This window comes from Papaver somniferum, unplaced genomic scaffold, assembly GCF_003573695.1.
Source record: "Papaver somniferum cultivar HN1 unplaced genomic scaffold, ASM357369v1 unplaced-scaffold_19, whole genome shotgun sequence".
NCBI lineage: Eukaryota > Viridiplantae > Streptophyta > Magnoliopsida > Ranunculales > Papaveraceae > Papaver > Papaver somniferum.
In genome coordinates, this window is record NW_020628818.1 from 9,235,290 (window position 1) to 9,259,354 (window position 24,065).

Below are 24,065 nucleotides of genomic sequence, written 5' to 3' on the forward strand. Positions count from 1 at the left end.
ACATTGTTAACTTAGGTAAGCAAACAGGTACGCAAACCTTAGTGACCGGACTGAGTTTGGGTTCGTCAGTATGCGAACGGGAACGCATACCTAAAAACTTCCAAACTCCAGTAGAATTTCACAGACATGAACCTCACGCTAGTACGCATACGGGTATGCATATTAAGGTTCCCAGATTTCTCAAACCAACAGGTACGCATACGGGTATGCATACTATGGTTCCCGGACATGGATTACATATATGCAAGTACGCATACTATGTGTAAAATCCAATTGTTATAAACTCTATTTCAATCATTGAAACATTCTTATAGAATGATAATAGCCGTTTTCACACACTATTAGAATCAAAGTAATTTTCAAGTTATTGAAATAATCATAACGAAACATTCCAAGTCTACACCAAATGATTGTATCACACAAACCATGTAAGATGTTACTCGACAATTTTTACATGATCATCTTTTGACTTGCGTCAAGAATATAAGATGAACTTGGTTGCAGCGAAAGCTTACCAACACATATTTCGAGAAATATGTAAGCAAGTGAAACTCAACTCGAAATCTCAAATTTGTATAACGAAAACCATATCGTAAAACGACTTATGTATCAATATAGGAGATAGAGTAGAAATATACTTTTTAAGTGATAGATGAGTTTCATTCTCCACATACCTTTTGTTGATGAAGTTCCACAAGCTCTCCTTAGTAGTTCTTTGTCTTCAATGATATATGTCATGAAGTCTAAAGCTCAACAACACAATCTATCCTAGTCCGAGACATCACTATAAGTAGACTAGAAATCAAGACTTATAGTTTTGATTACTAACATTGACAAACAAGATTGAGATAGTGCGAGTTCGACCGAGCAGTGCTCTAACAGGTCATAACCATCGAGAATACATGTCGATGTCTATTTTCACACTTCCTATACATGCAAGAACACGTTTTTGCACAAGTACCATTTTCCATTGCAAAATTAATGTATTTTCTAACCCGTTGTATGTATTCTGGGCTATAATTGTCTGTTATATGCATTCAAGATTTATCCACAAAATTTGACATCCTACAAACAAGCAAAATACTATGTCTTAGTGACCTAAGTTTATCAACTAAACCTAAAAATGTCACAGATGCATCAACATATTACAGTAGAATATAATTCATAAAACGTCTATAATCCACGGTTCTTAAAACTAATAAACCCCTGATGTTGAAAAACTGTCGATTAAGAAAACAATAAAAGAAATACCTTAATTAGTTGAAGATAACCCAGGAGAATCGATAAATTCATAAATTCTAATCAAACTCAATCCTTCTGTGATAACTCGATTAAGCTTAAATCTTATATGAAATCGATGAGTCACAAAAGAATCAATTTTGTTGATGAAGTTTCCTGCAACTGAATCTCAAATTGAATCAGATGAATTTTCTAGTGAAATTGATGGCGGCTGCAAGGATATACCCAAGGGGTCGGTTAGATGTGAAATTAATGGAGGTGAAGATATAAGATGTAGTAATGTCTCAACCGTTTTGCTATCAACGCATTAAGTTGTTTATCTACCTCCCAACTGATTTTTATTCTAATTTTCAGACATATTAAACGAAAAACTAATTTCATTTTATATAGTTTTCTGATTTTAGTTTTGTTTTCTGATTTTCGGGAATTAAAATGAAGATTTATAATGCGAAAAATATGTTGGAGAAAAAAACCAGAATCGTTGGGAGGCTGGGTATCCCTTGAGTGTGAGATGAAATTGGGAGATGATAGTAGTAATAGAGGTGCTAATAATAGTAATGGAGGGTAACAATGTAACTTGGCAATTTAAGTGTATAACATGAAGGTAATTACCCACGGCCCTCCCGAAACTGTGTAACAAATACCAATTATTGCAACAATTATCCAGCATTACAAAGTTACCAACATCGATACGACGTTACTTAAAAAAAATCTGTTACAAATTCCCTGATTTCGTGTACTGGTTTATACTATGTTTTGTTAGTTTTCACTCTTTGTGAATGCTATATTTTAACGAAATTTGCCTTTCTACGTAAAAAAATGTTCAAGATACAAATCCATGTGACTTGTTAATGCCCGACAAAGTCCTTGTTCTTCGTTATAGTAAGGTCATTCATGTTTTTCACTTGGGAATGACATCAAATGGGGGAGAGTTCTTAAATGAGCTTGTGCTTAATCTTTATTATCTTTGTGGGGAGACTGGATGTGGAATTTACAGGGGATGCTTGTATCTTAAATCTCCTAGATGAGCACTAAGCATTTTAAACTCTGTGATATCATCTAAATTAAAGTTGATATGTATTACCTTTAAGTCTTGAAATATATTTTGATTGAATTCATTATGATCTCATAGTTTTCGTATCTTTGCCAATTTTTATTGAAAAAAATGGGAAGAATCAATTAGTAGTTTCGAACTACATACATATGGTTTACATATCATTATGTAGGGGGGTGAATCAATATCTATAGGTTTCACCAATTATCCAAAGATGTAAGTATTGATTAAGGTGGAGAAACATATCAACGTAGTATAACTTCAAAGTGGTGATACAATTGAACTTTCGAGAAGATAATAATATTATATTTCTGTATAACGACGATTAAAAATCTCTTTTCAAAGTTGTTATCTCTGCGGATATTCATCAACAACGATTCCGAGTTGAACATATTCAAAATCATTGAAACTTGAAGTAACGAAGAATTCAAGGAATTGAAATCAAGCTTGATGGATTCTAGAGTTTTGAAGCTTTATTTTGTAATCCATATGTATTAATAGTTCTGTCATTAAAATTACAAAGAGGGAGATTGTTAGATAATTTATCGGTCGAACTCACAAGTTGTCAAATTTAGTTGTTAAAACTATATCTTGATTCCTAGTCTACATTTAGTCAGTCTCGGATTAGGATATACAGAAGTGTGTAGTTGAGATTCGGATATCACTGCATTCTACCTTTTGAAGGAGAAGATTAACATGAGCATTGAAGAACTTCAACATCAAAAGGTAAGTGAAGACTTAGCCACCTATTTCTCAAGTTTCACCTTTCTATCTTTAAGACAGTCGTATGACTAAATTAGATAGTACATGCATAATAGAAATTTCGAGTTAAGTTTATCTTGAATATCTTCTTGGAATATGACTATGTAAGCTTAAGAACATTTGTTCATACTTGATGAATTTGGTTAAGAACAAATTATTGTTTATGATCTAATTATGATTAAAGATTTAATCATTTGAAAAATAGCCCGGAACAGTGATATGTGTCATTATATTATTCGGGAATGTTTCGAATTGATTATTAGAGAATACAGGACAGTATGCATGCATACCAGTTCACAGACTAGGATAACCGTTATAATTTTGAAGCCGTAATACATGTACCAGTACACGTCCGTACGTATCTATAGTTCGACAGCAATTTGAGGTACGCATACCCGGTACCTATACCACAAAAACTTTGTGACTGTGGACCAGAGATGGTGCGCATGCCCAATATGCAAACAGGAAAATTTAGTTTTAATACCGAAAACGGTACACATACCCGGTATGCAAACAATAAAAGATCTGTGAGTTCCTGAACTTTTTGTTTGTCATACCCTGACAAAGACAAACATACTTACCCTGTCGAATATTTTCAGATGCATCAGTATTATTTCTACGAGATAATCAGCATTTGAGAAACTCTCTAAAAACACTCTCTAGACATTTTTTTATCGTATGTGGATTCAAGAAAAGTCTTAAAGTGTTATATGAAAATGGTTAAGCTTATCGTTCAATTGGATAGCTTCGGTGAACCTGCATGAACTAGTCATTGTACATGGTCCATCCTAACCAGAGTGTATATTCTGCTATGTTAATCTCAAGTCAAAATTTTCATCTAATGGTCATTATTGATTGCTTGGTTCCAAAGCTATTTTAGCTTAAACCTAAGGAAACCTTGATCTTGATGTGTACATACATATGTTCCAGAACTAAGATGTCTGAGTACGCGTACTGGGTATACGTACTTATCCTATGTCCAGATTTCAGTACTTCTGAAAAGATCTCTTTCATGATTTGAAACATTCCCAATCACCATATAAATGAAATATCATTTCTTGGGCAATTTCCAAACGATCAACTTGAACCAAAAATATTTCTTGAATAATAAATTTTTTCTAAATAAGATTGCTAAGGATATATGAACATCCATTGCTTGAATCATATTTCAACACATTTAACAAGACAACTTGACTCGAAACTTCTTCTTTGTAATATTAAATATACTAAAATCATACGACATAGTCTCATGAAGATCGAATGGTAATGTAGTGAGTAAATAGGATGATTAAGTCTTCACATACCTCTTTGTCGATAAAGTTCTCCAAATGTCTTCGTTTGATCTTCAGTCTCTAATCTTCGAGGGTTATTCAGTGATGTCTGATACTCATCTACTATACTCTAATCCTAGTTCAAGAATTGACTTTGGTAGACTAGAAATTAAGATTTAATTTTGTGCATCTAATATTGACAACAAAATTGAGATAACAAAACTTGCGAGTTCGACCGAGCAGTGACTTACTCTAGTTAATCCTAAAGAAATGTATACATAACGAATACAGCAAACACATCACCTTTCATTCCGAGGTTAGTAAGTACAGACTTGACTTGTTCCATTTCAATATTTGTTTTCTATTTATTTAAAACATAACATGCGAAGTTAAGTTTGATACAATGACTTTAGTATTAGTGACTTGGTCATTATACTTTTATTAAAAAATCAAAAAGAATGATGTATAATATTTGTTGCGACAAGTTAAGTATATAGATTTATGAAGTATAGTTTGTATATGAATTTTGTTTTTTCGACGTGGTATTAACAGGTAACTTGTTATTATTTAGTGTGCTGAACTTCTGGGTGAATCTTTATTTTGAAAAGCAATTTCAAAACATATATTGAAGTCGTTGACTTACAAAACTTTTCGTAGTCGAAAAATGATCGGGACCAATCTTAGGACCGATCCTAAAAGCAAGACCAATCTCAGAACCAATATTTATGGAAATGATCGTTCATGACCATGATATGTGCACTGGATTATGCATACATCTAAATGTGCACGAGTTGGAATGAAAATGATCATATATATCGTAATGGTTCAACATGTGCAAAACTCTAATATCTAATTGTTTAAGTATATTCCTTTGACACTGTTGATGGTGGTTTTTAGCTTAGGGATAAAATCGTAAAACCGCACATCTGACATGACGTCACTATGACCAATAACGCATTTATTGAATCAATCAGCGTGCTTGCGGTAAGAATTACCAGGGTACCTTTTTTTTATACATGTGTCATGTTCCATGGCAGAACCCTTAGTATTAACTGACATTATCTCTGTATTTGCCTAACCCTAATTCTCCCACAGTGCCAATGACAAACCATGCCAGCCACGTCTCTGCGCTAAGGCATGCCAGCCGCACCACCGTGCCAATGGAAAACCATGCCATCCACGTCTCTGCGCCAAGGCATGCCAACCATGCCAGCCGTACCACCGTGCCAATGGAAAACCATGCCAGCCACGTCTCTGCGCCAAGGCATGCCAACCATTCAAGTCGCACCATCGTGCCAATGGAAAACCATGCCAGCCACGTCTCTGCGCCAAGGCATGCCAACCATGCCAGCCGCACCACCGTGTCAGTGGAAAACCATTCCAGCCACGTCTCTGCGCCAAGGCATGCCAACCATGCCAGCCGCACCACCGTGCCAATGGAAAACCATGCCAGCCAAGGCATGCCAACCATGCCAGCCGCACCACCGTGCCAATGACAAACCATGCTAGCCACGTCTCTGCGCCAAGGCATGCCAACCATGCCATCCGCACCTCTGCGCCAATGCCAAAGCCATGTCGGCCTTAAACTATGCCGCTGGCTTACAAAACTTTTCGTAGTCGAAAAATGATCCGGACCAATCTTAGGACCGATCCTAAAAGCAAGACCAATCTCAGAACCAATATTTATGGAAATGATCGTTCATGACCATGATATGTGCACTGGATTATGCATACATCTAAATGTGCACGAGTTGGAATGAAAATGATCATATATATCGTAATGGTTCAACATGTGCAAAACTCTAATATCTAATTGTTTAAGTATATTCCTTTGACACTGTTGATGGTGGTTTTTAGCTTAGGGATAAAATCGTAAAACCGCACATCTGACATGACGTCACTATGACCAATAACGCATTTATTGAATCAATCAGCGTGCTTGCGGTAAGAATTACCAGGGTACCTTTTTTTTATACATGTGTCATGTTCCATGGCAGAACCCTTAGTATTAACTGACATCATCTCTGTATTTGCCTAACCCTAATTCTCCCACCGTGCCAATGACAAACCATGTCAGCCACGTCTCTGCGCTAAGGCATGCCAGCCGCACCACCGTGCCAATGGAAAACCATGCCATCCACGTCTCTGCGCCAAGGCATGCCAACCATGCCAGCCGTACCACCGTGCCAATGGAAAACCATGCCAGCCACGTCTCTGCGCCAAGGCATGCCAACCATTCAAGTCGCACCATCGTGCCAATGGAAAACCATGCCAGCCACGTCTCTGCGCCAAGGCATGCCAACCATGCCAGCCGCACCACCGTGTCAGTGGAAAACCATTCCAGCCACGTCTCTGCGCCAAGGCATGCCAACCATGCCAGCCGCACCACCGTGCCAATGGAAAACCATGCCAGCCACGTCTCCACGCCAAGGCATGCCAACCATGCCAGCCGCACCACCGTGCCAATGACAAACCATGCTAGCCACGTCTCCGCGCCAAGGCATGCCAACCATGCCATCCGCACCTCTGCGCCAATGCCAAAGCCATGTCGGCCTTAAACTATGCCGCTGGCTACCAAACGAAGGGTTGCAACGATCAACGGCCACCCTTCCATCTGAGATGAAGATCTCGTCCCTCCAAGTTTGCAACCAAAATGCATGGAAAACATCCGGCCTAAGGAAAAACACCATGGTTTGCACCTAAACCTTAATTTGACCGCGCTTACTCTATGCCAAAGCCATGCCGGCCTTAAACTATGTTGTTGGCTACCAAACGAAGGGTTGCAACGATCCACATCCGCCCTTCCATCTGAGATGCAGATCTCGGCCCTTCAAGTTTGCCACCGAAACGCATGGCAAACTTCCGGCCCAAGGCCAAACACCACGGTTTGCACCTAAACCCTAATTTGGACGCGCTTACTCTATATATTGTTGGCACTCGATTTTGTACTAATTTTGGTATTTTATATATTTGTAGGTATTTTTTGGAAATAAATATTGTTGGAAAATTTAGCTCTAAAAGTTGTTTTTGGCACCTGGAGGACACGTGTTATTCGGACTCCAAATTCCGGATAAGGGGTACCTCAATTACTAAGGGGCACCTCAACTACTATTTACACCCCAGGAGCGGAAACTTCTATTCGCACCCCATTTCTATTAGGGGGAGGTCATCCCTACCATTTAAATTTCCAGTTTTGGCGGGAAAGGTGTTGCAGCGAAGTAGCAGTTTAGGGTTCGAGTTTTGGGCCATTTCTGAAGAGATTCAATCGTTGTTTTTGATTTGGATTAACTTCTTAGGCCTATACAGAGAAGGTTTGTTTGTTGGATTCGAGAAATCTGGATTGAATAATCGGGTTTTGAAGTAAAACACGGAAGTACTTGGTGTGATATTTTGGGAAGCAACGAGATATTCTGTTTTTAATTTGGAGAGATTTTATCGTGATTTTGTTCAACGGATTGACTGGAAATAAGATATTGTGACTTAACAGGGATGGTAAGACTCCCAGATTCGCAAAAAGAGGAAAGAAAGGGAAGAAAATATCTCGAGGATATATTCTTTTACTGCCGTGTAATGAAGAATTTTTGGGGTGATTGAGCGAGATTTCTTGCTGCTGCTGGATATATAAAGGGTGTTGGTGTTTCTTAGAAAGTGGATGAAGAGTTAGGGGAGGAAACATAGCGTAGAATAGGAAGTTGCAGAGCTTGTCTCTGCTGCTGCCATTAAAGGAGAGAACGAAGAACAAACTACCAACAGAGGCAGTCGTTCATGCTACAGAGACAACGACAGTTTTCTGAGGGTCGTAGTATTTCAAATACTACTGCACTTCATATTTATCTTTCTTTGTAAAAGTGTTTGCAACATCTATAAACGTTGCAAACACCCAATTTTCATCATTTTCTCCATTTCATCATTTGTACACCTCCTTTGAGCAATAAAATGAATTTTGAGTGTGTTTCCAACAACATGATGAGCTAAACCCATCACTGGGACAACGGAGGAAGCAACTTTTCTTGACTGTGGTAAATGAATTAATTCTTTATATGACTTTTTGCATAGATTTAATTGTTTTATGATTTTTATTAATTATTTGTTATTTTGTCTGATGTCGCATGCTTAGTTTAAATTACTTTTGATGTGTCATGCTTACGACTTACAAATAATGTTTTATGAAATCTAGTTTTGGAAAAGAATTAGAGTCACAACTTCTTTTGTTTGAGCTATATTGTCTAGAGTTAATGACTGAACCACAAGAATATGGAAAGTAGTGAAATCCTGCGTCCTAGTGTCTCTTCATCCTGTGACAGTATTTTGTATATACTTTCTTTATCTTTAGTATTTTCTTTTATTAAAACTTAAAATCAATTCCAACAAGTCTGAGTGAACGAATCATCTTACTACAACATCATTGAAAAATACCATCAATTTTTGGCGCCGCCGACGCGGATTTGTTTTTAGGTTTTATTTTATTTGTTATTTTTTACGCGTTTTGGTATTTTTGTTTGCTTTCAGATTTGGAGCTAAGCTAAAGACAGGGGGAGAAAGTGCTGAAAAGAGAGGCAAAGCCCAAAAAAAGGAAAGAAAAAAGAAATCCAAAAGGAGTGAAGAAGAAGATTTTGTAAATAATTTTATTTTATTTTTAGAAATTGTAATAGGGTATTTATTTTTGTAATTTTTATATTTTATTTTTGGACATTTTATTTTTTTTCTTTTCTTTAAGACATTGAACATTGGACTTTATTTTTAAAACCCTAAGAAAGGATTGGTTTAAATATAAACTGTGTGCAGAGAAGGACGACGATTACGATATCGCCTCGGCCCCTCGGGTTCGTACACTGACATTGGAGTCGGTGGCCCGAGTCGACTTCAACGGTTCATCCCCCGTCTGGAATAGGAGGTAAGAATCCTGAACACCCGCGAATCCCTGTCAGCGGGTTTACTGGATGATTTTGTATGCATATATGTTGAGGACCTGAAATCGGATTTAATTTTCTAGTAAAGGGCTAGGCCTGGCCAATTCAAGATAAGGACTCGGATTTCATCACCGTTTCCTTCTTGCCCGCCTTAGGAACACGTAACCTCCGCGAACCTAAGCCTTAAAATTTGGACTAGAACGAGACCGATAGGGTAACGAGCTTAATAGGAAAGTCGTTCGAAAAATATCGGTTACTCTTTTGAGCATTCTTTGAAGTTCATGATGGTTTCTGTGAGTTGAATGCGTGACTGCGCCGCCTTCTAATGCGGTGAGGCCTTGGGTATCAAAGCTCCACGCAACTTCCCTCGTCTCTATTCAATTTACTTTGACTCTGATCGATTCCAGAGAGGTTTTCTCAAATTGTAACGAGTTCCTTTTCGAAAGATTAGAAGCTGGTCTAGAAACAATCTAAGTGGAGCCATCATGATTTTTGTTTGCTAGATAAAATAGGCTTGTTGTGGTCGAGTCAGCCTTCTTTGTGTTTGTTTAGAATTTCCCTGCAGTTAGGATGTCAAACTGGTAAAGCCAATACAATGATTATCCAACCGAGCAACATGGACATTACTCTTTCTATGATCATAGTGTGAATAGTGGTTGGGAACGCCAACCTTTTCAAGGTTTTGGGATACACCATGGTGCGCCCAATTACTATACGCATGTGCATCAGTCTTACGAGCAAGAAGATTATAATACTAGTTCTTCGTCTTTAGAGGATACAATCAAACTTTTGAAAAGTAGTCCTTTTTATGATCCTTCAGTTCCTATTCCTTCTCTAGAAGAGTCTTTCAGGAAATTAGAGGAGTCGACACGTAATTTATCTGAGATGAATAACTTAGTTTATGATGAAAGAAAACTTTCTCTAGAGGAATCCTTCAAGATGATAGCTGAGAAAAACGAAAGAATTGCTCGAAGTAATTTCCAATACGGTGTTTCCAATAATACCCTTGAAAATAAGGATAGTTTTTATTCACATAATCAAGATGACGAGGTTAGAATTGGTAACACTAGTTGTTTAGATGAGGTTCGGTCATTTTCATGTTACTATAATGATGATTATGATGAGGATAGTATTGATGAAGAACATGAAATATGTAGACATAGTGATCAGGAATTTGTTGCTCCGATCGAGCTTTATAATGATAATGTTGTTTCTAGTACAAATCCAAATAATTTTAATAATTATTCACCTATTCAAAAGGATGTGGATTTGACTAGAGATACCACCGTTCTAGACGATGTAGTTCAGGATCCTTTAGCGTGCAGTATGTTAGATAATCCATTATTTGATATGCCTATAAGTGAATCGGAGGAAGTAACTATGATTAACACCTTTGTTAATGAGCCTTTACTAGAAACTTTCTGTGATAATCCTTTATATGTTTATGATGATGGTTTAGAGGAAAGAGTTTACCCTGAGAACACTGTTTTAGAGTCTAGCGAGTTAGAAATGCTAGTATTAAAAGAAGATAAATTCGTAGAAATGAGTGAGGATGAACCTGACTTAGAAGAATCAATTGACCATTTCCAGGAATCTGATCTAGAAATTAGGGAAGTTGTGACTAGTCTTTCTAGAGACACTGAAAACTCTAAGTTTGGGGGTGATTATCATTCTCCATGTGCTTTAACTCTTAGAAAGGTCCCTTACTTGGGACTTGACATATGTGCCTCAACCATTTTACAAGATTATCTTCATACACGTTTTTCCGAACCTCATGATGTCCATAAAAAAGCTCAGTTGTTAGAAACCCATCCTCTGGTTGATGTGGTTAACCCAGGCTATGATACCAAGATTGACTTTGTTTTCCCACCAAAAACCTTCCTTCCAAGTGTGGGAACTTATGAGTTTCAGATGTGTCGGTTATTGAGTTTTGAGACTGAACCTAATTACTTTAGGAGAATAGGGTCGACACATCTTCTTAAGGGAGACCACCTCTTTCATTGTGGTCAGCTGTGTGAGTCAAATCTGATTGACTTAGAGGATCCCCAGTTATTCAGGCTTTTGTTATGCGCTTATAAGTTCTTACTTGAGTATTTCCAGACTCTTCAGCCTGATCTTCAGAATGCCTTTGAGGAAATCCAACCAATTAAAGCTTTTTATTTCGACCCTTTTATAGAGCCTGAACCTGAACCACAACTAGATGTAGTTGTCTTAAGCAAGGGTATGTTCGGTATCTTCTTAGTATGTTGCAGTTTCCTCTTCTTGTGGGTAATACTTTTTGATTCATATGACCCACAATTATTCCGGCTACTACTATACGATTCTACGAGGTGACTAATCCTTCCAATGTCTGGCTGAAGACTTTGAACTTAGCAATTCTTGGGAGGTAACCCAATATCATGCAACACGGTAATATCTTTCCTCAACTCTCTTGCTTCAAGCGGTAACAGTTTCTCCTTGTTCATGCTTTTAATTTTATCTTTAGAACATTGAGGACAATGTTAGATTTAAGTTTGGGGGTATGGGAGAAACTTTTTAGTTGCAATTATTAAACTCCAGAGCCTAGAAATTTATGCCTATTAAGGTAGGCACTAACCAATCTAAGTGGATGGAAACATTTTGGTTGTAGGAGTTTAGGAACCAATCTGATTAGATGGAAACATCTAGAAGAGTCTATTCATAAAAGCACATAGCTCAGGTGTTAGAAAAAAAAACATGGTAGTTTCGCCGTATCCTCGTGATGGAAACATCGAAAGAATCATGATCACTTCTTTTTGTTTTATTTTTACCATTGCTAGGGTGAAATAGAGTGACTGAGATATCAAAAAAAAAGACCAGACCACCAGACCAACCGGAATAAATACAATAAAGTCGACCACTGGTACCCTTGTATATGCCAGCTGAGTTGACCTAGAGTTAGGATTATCGACCAATGGTACCCTTGTATATGCCAGTGTGTTGATATTAGTCTAGACCATTATCTCAGTCCATTAGGATAGGTTCACCTCAGTCAACATCATCCACGTACATCCACCTTCTTAATCTATCCATGTGATTGGTTGACTCCGGTTTATGATGTCCAGAAACTATCTGAGTAAAGCTCTGTCACTTTATATGAATTTTAGTATGCTTGAGTGCAAACTCGTGTACAACAATTGGAATTTCGCATCAGGGTACTTCCTCCTGTAGTCAATAAGTATGCCAACCAAGGAGATTCTTTAGTGCCTTCCAAGGTTCTGCGTAGATAACTAGGGTTTGGAGTAAAGGTTTTGTGGGTACACCTTTAGTAAACCCTCTGGAGACAACACTCCGCCGCTAGGGCCACCTAGTGGTTTAACGGCTTGCTGCACGTGCTAAGTGTAGTCATTTTATTTTCTATATTAGATTTGCTCGAGGACTAGCAAAATAATAAGTTTGGGGGTATTTGATAGACACATTTTTGTGTCTAATTTGATCTCAATACTATATATTGTTGGCACTCGATTTTGTACTAATTTTGATATTTTATGTATTTGTAGGTATTTTTTGGAAATAAATATTGTTGGAAAATTCAGCTCTAAAAGTTGTTTTTGGCACCCGGAGGACACGTGTTATTCGGACTCCAAATTTCGGATAAGGGGTACCTCATTTTATAAGGGGCACCTTAACTACTATTTACACCCCAGGAGCGGAAACTGCTATTCGCACCCCATTTCTATTAGGGGGAGGTCATCCCTACCATTTAAATTTCCAGTTTTGGCGGGAAAGGTGTTGCAGCGAAGTAGCAGTTTAGGGTTCGAGTTTTGGGCCATTTCTGAAGAGATTCAAGCGCTGTTTTTAATTTGGATTAACTTCTTAGGCCTATACAGAGAAGGTTTGTTCGTTGGTTTCGAGAAATCTGGGTTGAATAATCGGGTTTTGAAGTAAAACATGGAAGTACTTGGTGTGATATTTTGGGAAGCAACGAGATATTCTGTTTTGAATTTGGATAGATTTTCTCGTGATTTTGTTCAACGGATTGATTGGAAATAAGATATTGCGACTTAACAGGGATGATAAGACTCCCAGATTCGCAAAAAGAGGAAAGAAAGGGAAGAAAATATCTCGAGAATATATTCTTTTACTGCCGTGTAATGAAGAATTTTTGGAGTGATTGAGCAATATTTCTTGTTGCTGCTGGATATATAAAGGGTGTTGGTGTTTCTTAGAAAGTGGATGAAGAGTTAGGGGAGGAAACAGAGCGTAGAATAGGAAGTTGTAGAGCTTGTCTCTACTGCTACCATTAAAGGAGAGAACGAAGAACAAACTACCAACAGAGGCAGTCGTTCATGCTACAGAGACAACGACAGTCTTCTGAGGGTCGTAGTATTTCAAATACTACTGCACTTCATATTTATCGTTCTTTGTTACAGTGTTTGCAACAATTATAAACGTTGCAAACACCCGATTTTCATCATTTTCTCCATTTCATCATTTGTACACCTCCTTTGAGCAATAAAATGAATTTTGAGTGTGTTTCCAACAACATGATGAGCTAAACCCATCACTGGGACAACAGAGGAAGCAACGTTTCATGACTGTGGTAAATGAATTAATTCTTTATATGACTTTTTGCATAGATTTAATTGTTTTATGATTTCTATTAATTATTTGTTATTTTGTCTGATGTCGCATGCTTAGTTTAAATTACTTTTGATGCGTCATGCTTACGACTTACAGATACTGTTTTATGAAATCTAGTTTTGGCAAAGAATTAGAGTCACAACTTCTTTTGTTTGAGCTATATTGTCTAGAGTTAATGACTGAACCACAAGAATATGAAAAGTAGTGAAATCCCGCGTCCTAGTGTCTCTTCATCATGTGACAATATTTTGTATATACTTTCTTTATCTTTAGTATTTTCTTTTATTAAAACTTCAAATCAATTCCAACAAGTCTGAGTGAACGAATCATCTTACTACAACATCATTCAAAAATACCATCACTATGCCACTGGATACCAAACGAAGGGTTGCAACGATCAACGACCACCATTCCATCTGAGATGAAGATCTCGGCCCTCCAAGTTTGCCACCAAAACACATGGCAAACTTTCGGCCCAAGGCCAAACACCAATGTTTGAACATAAACCCTAAATTGGTCGCGCCTACTCTATGGAAAAACCATGTCGGTGATCGCTGTCGTAGGCGTCAAAAATAATTACACTTTCTTACTACTCAAAATATATAATGAAGCAAGGGCAAGAAAGGGTCGTTCCCACAGAGAGGTCTAGATTGTCAAGATGTTTCGGTTTCCTATACAAACAAAGGGAGGATTTTTGAGTTTTATATAATGAACTAAATAAAAGCAAACAATAAAGGTAAACAAATCAAATCAAGGATGAGAAATATTGGGTAAAGGTTTCATCTTCAATTGTAAACAAGTTTTTGAATATAGGAATAGAATTCGTATTTAATCTTGCTATCATCAAAATCCCTAGAATACCTTATTGCAAGAATACTCCGTAAATTTCCCATGTCATCAAGACACACATTAGAGATGCGTATGTGAATTCTACCTAAAGAATAACCTAACGCCTTGCGCTAATTAAGTTCAATTCCTAGGAGCATTAATTTTCATAAATAGACTAATCAATGCAATTGTCATACATTGCGCATAACAATTCGGAGAAAGATCAATTTCTACATATGATTACAAGAGTGTATCACTACAAACCGTAATCATATCGTGCTACTCATATTCAAGGTTATCGCTCGATGATGAACCTTAAAATAGCTATAGAGATGGATGTATGTTCAATCAATTCTAGACTTAACTAAACAAACATTCAGTCATATTGTAATACGTCAATCATGCAATTATTATAAACCGTAGAAAGTGAACGATGATTTTGAGAGAAAACTAATTCATAAAAATCATAACTTGTTTTCAAAATCCAACTACATCTTTAACCAATAATAAAATATCTAGCTCATGTTCATGGAGTTCATAACAAGAAGAAAGAGAAAAGATTTCATGTCTATAAACCCTAGAAATGAAAGTAGAAAAAGATATAATAAAAGAGATGATTTTTGTTGTTGTGTGAATAGGATTTTATATCTTGAAACTAGTAAATCTCAAATCTCGACCAAACTCTCACGGTTACCATATCCCGGCCAAGCCCTAACCAATTCTGCCAAAACTGTCCGCCTCCGACCAGCCCACAAGAATTGAGGCCCATAGTTCATTTGATAATTGGCTTGTCAATTTCAGAGAACTGACAGCCTGCTTCCAACTACTCCTAGCCGATGGAAATCATGCCCTATACACATCCAAGCTTATGTTGCCTATCCATTGTCTGAAATCTCTCTTGCGACTTCAAACACCTGCTCAAGCTCACACCTGCATAACCCATTCTCCGCACTTCCAACACCACTGCATATCATACTCAATTCCATCCCTAATATGCAGTACCAATTCCATCTACAACAGTTACTACACACTTCAACCATTATGTGCATCGAGTCTCTAGCCATCAAATCCATTCTATCCATCACCGAATCGACAACAACAGTTTTGAATCCTGGTATACTCCTCCACTAGCACCAGACCTCAATGGCAATAACCTTTTCTACACAGCAAACTCATTTCAGTCCCATACCACAATCCATGCAACTCAGCTTCTCAATCCTTCTAATCTCACCATCAACACCTGTAATGAACTCAAGCAGCAACACCAACAAGTTTAGCCTGTGAAAAACACTAGAAATTGCATGACAGCTTCAGCCGCAACTCTTCTGGCAAACTTGCAGTGCCCTTCTTGTTCACAACTGCATACAACTCCAGTCCACCATCTATTTCCATTTTGCACTGCAGCAACAAACACTTCCTTGGTCATTCAAACTCAGGTTCTGTGTTGCTTCAATAGCTCACACCACCTGCATTCATACAACCACTCAAGTCGTAGTTTTCCTCCTGCAGTACCCATTATATCAAGCCAACATCATAACCTTCGCCAATTCTTCCTCCCATCTTTGTTCTCATCTCACACAACAAAAGCATTATCTTCGGCTCATCCTTGCACCAGCTATATCTGTTTGAATCTTGCAACAATTGTAGAAACGTCAGATGTATCAAACAATAATATAAAGAACAGTATCAAACAACTCTACCACGAACAAATTGATGAGGGCAGAATCACAGGTTCAACAAGCTGTCCTTAACACATTAGTTCGCGGGTATACTCTGAAGTAATGTTAAACCCCAACGTGCGAAGATGTGTCCAGGATAAGACTGCCCGATATAACTTGAGTTAGCACAACGCAAGTTACCCACTCTTGAACTCAGCAACAGGGATGGAAGCAAAACGCCGCACAAAATATAAGAAGAAGAAGAAAAGTAGACCTAGAGATAGTCGCTGCTTTTTTTTTTTTTAAAAAACAGAATTTCGAGTCATATTTATAGGATGAGATACTTGCAAATCAAGTTAGGTTTTTTTTGTTTTCTTCAAAAACAAGTAAAACTCGTAAAAGGAATTTCCCACAAATAAAACTCTTAAAAAATAATTTTGGAATTAAATTCCTAAAGAAAAAATTCTCCAAAAAGTAAATCTGAATAGGAAAGGGACTTGGTGCATGGTATACGCGTATATCGCATGGGTCAAAATATGTATTTTTGCCCACCCGCTCCACCCACGTTTTACAATTCATACATAAGTGTATGATTATATAGTGGAGCTCCTCTTTAGTTTTCCACAATGTGGGACTAAAGGTTCCACTTCATTCACCCAAAAATGAGTGAGTATCCTTAGACCCTTAGGTCATTAGATCAAACCATACCAAGACCATAAAATCTTTTTAATTAAAACTCATTTTCTCCAACAATCCCCCACATGAATGAAATATCGGAAAACGAAAAAATCAGAGTAAGGAAAATACCATTTAGGCAAAGGTGTCCATGAGGTCTTGAACCTTGCTTAGTGAGAAGTTACCGGAACTACTAGCTAAACAGTGAACGCGATGTCTTGAACTGCTAGCGTTTGGTGTAGTTCAAATAATATCCACGCATGATATCTTCCAAGTGTTGCTAAGTTCGTGCCGTTTTGTCCATTTTGGCCCTGGACATATCCTGTTTCTCAGAATGCTCTAAAGAATTGGCTCCATTCTCATAGGAAGCGACCCACTTCCTCATTCAGATAGGTGAGTTCCATCAAGAGTGCTTACTGCTACACCCCACTTCAATCTTAAATTGAAACTATAGAACTCATTAAGACTTAATTAAAAGTCATCCTCCACATGCAGTCACACTATCACATCAACACCATAGGGAAGGGACAGATAATAAACTTATCTGATAGTGTTTACCTTTAACTACCACAAATTAGTTGTCTCATTCGAAACCTTGATCTTGGAATCTCCAGTCAGCAAGGTTGAGTATCCTTCATGGCAAGTTTAATTATTTGAGCCTAAGCCCCATCCCCTTCGATGCTTTACTAACTATCTCCTTGGACAAGCCTTTCGTCAAAGGGTCCGCGATATTCTCCTTGGACCTTGTCCAATCTATGGAAATAACGCCTGTTGAGATTAGTAATTTCAAAGAATCATGTCTTCTACGCATATGTATAGACTTTCCATTGTAGAAGCTATTTTTAGCTCTACCTATTGCAGATTTGCTGTCACAATGTATAGATATAGCTGGCACAGGCCTATGCCAGAGAGGAATATCTTCTAAAAAGTTTCTTAGCCATTCGGCCTCCTCTCCTGCTTTATCTAACGCAATAAACTCTGACTCCATAGTTGAGCGAGCTATACATGTCTGTTTGGAACTCTTCCAAGATACAGACGCACCTGCTAGAGTGAATACATATCCACTCGTAGACTTAGACTCCTCTGAGTCTGCTATCCAGTTCGCATCACAAAATCCCTCAAGGACGGCCGGATACCCTTCGTAATTCAAACAAAAGGTCATTGTGTACTTCAAGTACTTTAGCACTCTATTAAGTGCATCCCAATGTTTCTGCCCTGGATTACAAGTATACCTGCTTAACCTACTCACAGCATAAGCAATGTCTGGTCTCGTACAATTCATCAAATACATCAGACTTCCTATGACTCTTGAGTATTCAAGTTGGTTAACACCTACACCCTTATTCTTCATGAGTTTGCAAGAAGAATCATATGGAGTGCAAACAGGTTTACAGTCAAACTGATTATATTTCTTAAGTATGGATTCAACATAATGAGACTGACTCAGACTATAGCCATTAGAAGTTTTTCTAATCTTCATCCCTAATATGACATCAGCGGGGCCTAAGTCTTTCATGTCAAAGTTCTCATTCAACATTTTCTTAGTGGTATTAATAACATCCATGTTTGTACCTAGTATAAGCATATCATCAACATACAAGCATACAATCACACAGGCATCCTTGACAAGTTTAGTATAAACACACTTATCAGATTCATTAATTCTAAAACCACTAGAAATCATCACATGATCAAATTTCTCATGCCACTGTTTAGGTGCTTGTTTCAATCCATACAAAGATTTCTTCAGTTTACAAACCTTCTTCTCACAACCTTTAACTACAAATCCTTCGGGTTGTTCCATATAAATTTCTTCATCTAATTCACCATTCAAAAACGCTGTCTTTACATCCATTTGATGTATCTGTAGGTTATGGACAGAAGCTATAGCAATTAACATCCTAATGGAGCTAATTCTACTTACTGGTGAATATGTATCAAAGAAGTCTATACCTTCTATCTGTTTATAGCCTTTCGCTACCAACCTAGCCTTGTATTTTTCAATAGTTCCATTTATATTACGTTTTCTCTTGAAAATCCATTTACAACCTATGGCCTTAGACCCTGGAGGTAAATCTACAAGTTCAAAAGTACCGTTTTCTCGAATGGAATCCATTTCACTAATTGAAGCTTCTTTCCACCACGGAGCTTCAGGACAAGTCATGGCTTCTTTGTAAGTCTGAGGATCAGACTCGGCTAGGTATGTAATGCAACCAGGATAGGTTTTCATAGTTTTAACCCTTTTACCTCTTCTAGGTTCTATTTTGGTTTCCATCTTCCTCTAAAGGTAATGACTGACTGGATGATGTAAATTCTAGGGGATCATCTAAACATCTCTTTCGAGAATCACGTTTCATAGGAAAAAATTCTCAAAGAACTCAGCATCCCTAGACTCCATGATAGTATTCAACCCTATGTCAGAAATTTCAGAACTCACAACCATAAACCTATGAGCACTAGAATGCTCAGGATACCCTATAAAAACACAATCAACGGTTTTGGGTCCTATCTTATTTGTCTTAGGAGGAGGGATGGCCACCTTTGCCAAGCACCCCCACACTTTGAAGTAATCATAAGATGGTTGTTTACTTTTCCATAACTCATATGGACTTTTATCTGATCCTTTAAAGGGTACTCTGTTCAGGATGTAATTGGCTGAGAGGATAGCCTCCCCCCACAAATTCGAAGGTAATCCTGAACTAATCAACATGGCATTCATCATATCCTTAAGGGTACGGTTCTTTCGTTCAGCTACACCATTGGATTGAGGTGAATAAGGGGCTGTAGTTTCATGTATTATCCCATGTTCTTCACAGAAATCTCCAATAGGAATTAGATACTCACCACCACGGTCAGACCTAAAAGTTTTAATGGTAGCATTCAATTGGTTTTCAACTTCACGTTTATATATCTTAAAGGCTTCTAAGGCATTGTCCTTCCCTCTAAGCAAATAAACCTGACAGTACCTCGTACAATCATCTATAAAAGTGACAAACCATTTCTTACCACCTCTAGTTTGAACTGACTTCATGTCAACTACGTCTGAATGAATCAATTCTAAGGGTTTAGTGTTTCTCTGGACATTCTTCCTGAATGATTTCTTAGCATGCTTAGATTCTACGCAAATCTCACACTTATAACTTTTATCCAAAGTGAATTTGGGTATGCAGCCTACGCTAGCCAGTTTATGCATTGATTTGTAATTTACATGACCAAGTCTACCATGCCAAACATTCGATGACACACACATGTAAGCAGAAGAATCATTCAATTTCACTTCAGGACAGGTTACATTAAGTTTGTAAAGACCTCCAGTCTTATAACCCTTACCCACATAATCATTGCCCTTAGTTACTATAAGTTTTCCAGACTCAATTGAAACTTTAAAACCCTTATCATCTAAAACAGAACAAGAAACAAGATTTTTGCAGATGTCTGGAACATGAAGAACTTCATTCAATGTGAGAGTCTTGCCAGATGTGAGCTTCAGACCGACCTTTCCTTTTCCTGCAACCTCTGATGCAGATGAGTTACCCATATAGAGTTTCTCGCCTTCCCCTACCCTCTGGTAGGAGGTGAACAGGTCTCTGTTCCCACAAACATGCTTGGTAGCTCCAGAGTCTACCCACCAGTCCATCACATTGGTCACCAAATTAACTTCAGACACTACTGCAGAAAACTCGTCCTTGTTCTTTTCAACCAAGTTAGCACTATCCTTTTTGTCCTTACGATGTCTACAGTGAACTGCCATATGTCCAGTAACTCCACACGCATAACAAGCACCCTTAATTTTAGTAATGCTAGACTCTGGTTTTCGAAACATACCTTTCTTGGGAGGACCACGCTTAGAGTTACGATTGTTACTCTCACCTTTTCCAGCTTTGGAATATCTGTGTTCAGTCATATGAGCTTTGTTACTCATGTCCCTTGCAGAAGACACGTTCTTATCCTTGGTGCACAGCATCTCTTCCACTTGAATTTTCTTTCCTAATTCAACCATGTTGATCTCGCCAGTTTCATGTCTTAGCTTTTTCTTGTATTCAGACCAAGAAGATGGTAACTTCTCAATTACCGCAGATACTTGAAACGTCTCATCAATGACCATACCTTCAGCAAGAATCTCATTAATGATCTGTTGAAATTCGAGAAATTGATCAACAACAGGTTTATCATTCGTCATCTTGAAGTCCATAAACTTCGCCACCAGAAATTTCTTGCTTCCTGCAGTCTCCGCTTGATACTTTGCTTCTAACGCAGTCCACAAATCATAAGCACTGAAATTTTCTTTAGCATTGTAAAAATCATACATCGCATCTTCCAAACCATTCATGATATGATTTTTCGCCAGAAAATTACACCTCTTGTTATACTCGATCGCCTCCTCAGTTAAACCTTCAGCATTCATCAATTCAGCATGTGGAACAAGTACATAATCCAGTTCATGATGGCTTAGATAAAATAGCATCTTGGATTGCCATCTCTTGAAATCCTTTCCGTTAAACTTCTGTGGTCTTTCAACATCGTTCTTTCCCATTGTTACAAGGAATATTAATGTGTTAAGATTGTTTGAATCTTGCAACAATTGAAGAAACGTCAGATGTATCAAACAATAATATAAAGAACAGTATCAAACAACTCTACCACGAACAAATTGATGAGGGCAGAATCACAGGTTCAACAAGCTGTCCTTAACACATTAGTTCGCGGGTATACTCTGAAGTAATGCTAAACCCCAACGTGCGAAGATGTGTCCAGGATAAGACTGCCCGATATAACTTGAGTTAGCACAACGCAAGTTACCCACTCTTGAACTCAGCAACAGGGATGGAAGCAAAACGCCGCACAAAATATAAGAAGAAGAAGAAAAGTAGACCTAGAGATAGTCGCTGCTTTTTTTTTTTTTAAAAACAGAATTTCGAGTCATATTTATAGGATGAGATACTTGCAAATCAAGTTAGGTTTTTTTTGTTTTCTTCAAAAACAAGTAAAACTCGTAAAAGGAATTTCCCACAAATAAAACTCTTAAAAAATAATTTTGGAATTAAATTCCTAAAGAAAAAATTCTCCAAAAAGTAAATCCGAATAGGAAAGGGACTTGGTGCATGGTATACGCGTATATCGCATGGGTCAAAATATGTATTTTTGCCCACCCGCTCCACCCACGTTTTACAATTCATACATAAGTGTATGATTATATAGTGGAGCTCCTCTTTAGTTTTCCACAATGTGGGACTAAAGGTTCCACTTCATTCACCCAAAAATGAGTGAGTATCCTTAGACCCTTAGGTCATTAGATCAAACCATACCAAGACCATAAAATCTTTTTAATTAAAACTCATTTTCTCCAACAATATCAATCCTCACTATTTCCTTCTAACTCCACCAGTGCCAATTCCTGCAGTATCTGCTTGCAATAACCGAGAGCACCAGACTTGACCAACTCCTCATCAGTGAGGCCACCTTGTTCCATTCATTTTGTAGCACCTATCACCTGCAATTTCTTCTTGTTGTCTGCAACAGCAACAACAACACCATAGTACTCATTGCACATCCATCTCATCTACTACAGCTCCATTCTTCAATCTTAGCAACAACCATTAGAACTGCAACCTCCAATTCCTTGCTCAGCTTCCTTGTTCAAATAACAAAATCAAAAACCCCATCTCACTGTCTTCTAGGCCAACTGAACTCAAGAACTTCATCATAATCCCATTATTCTTCACATGAAACAACATCAACACAAATCCATCTTCACATTCAACAAACCCATACTTCAATTTATGGAAAATTCACCATTCTATTCATCTTCTTGCTTCAAATCACAACAACAATTTCAACTATTTCCATATCTTCTCTCTGGATTGTTTCGAGCATCAATTCTTCTCTCACTCTACTGGAATTTCAAGTCTGAGTTAAAACCACTTCTCCTGATTCGTTCTAACTCATTAATTCCTTCTTCAACTGAGTTCTCGATTGAGAATTCAAACTTAGCAGAACCCTAACTCCATTAACCAACAACAACAACAATAACAGCTGTAGGAAGTCATCTTAAACAATTCACCATCGTCTTCATAATTCCATCAGCAGTATCAGCTTCTTACCCCTCTCCCTGATTTCTCTGAGTTCCTACGAAGCCATCTCCATTTCTCTCTTCTCTCTCGATTTCAGGTGGACTGTTGTAAGAGTGAGACAGCCGGTTCTCGACTTAGGGTATAATTTGGGGATGGATTTAAACGCCCCACCATTAGACACCCCTGATTTGGATACGATACTGAGATTGTCCCTTGTCCTCGACTGGCTCCGATCACTCGCTTGCAGGCAGGATGACCAAATTTCTCTTCTTGATAAAAATAGACGCTTTCTTCTTCTTTTGCTCCAAATGAGTCCAATGCACCTAATAATCTCAAAAACAAACATAAGATACATAATTTACATGAAACTCGCAAAGAAAGCATAAACAATAGAAATCTAGGTATTTATCACACCTATCAAATTACCCCACACTTAGTCTTTGCTAGTCCTCGAGCAAATCAAACAAAACAAGTTCTAAAACATACATACAACTTCGTGTCGTCAAGGCTACGGTCACACTTAGCACGTGTAACAAGACTTTAAACCCCTAGGTGTCCCTAGTGGACGATTTATAGTCTCGTGAGGGTTTACAAGAGATATACCCACAAAACCTACTTTTCCAACTTATTAGTTCTCCGAAATGATAGCACCCAATGCACTAAGAATACATAGAGATTCTGCATACTAGTAATAAGAAGTTAGACACATAAATGAACAAAATCTCATCCTTAAAAGTTAAGAGATAAATAACCATCCCTTCTCAAAATAAATTCGGGTTTGGAGTGATCAAAAGTCTCGACTTTGGCTCACAAGAAAGGGTTTTATGAAGTTTCTTTCAATAATAAACAACTTTTTATGGGTCACACATGTGTCCAGGTAGGAATGAAGAGAGAATCCTGCGACACTTTGAATGGTAGGAAGAAAAAACCCTCCGAAATATTTTAAAATCCCACATCTTTTATGTTTTTTAAAAAAAAAAAACCCATTTTTTTCT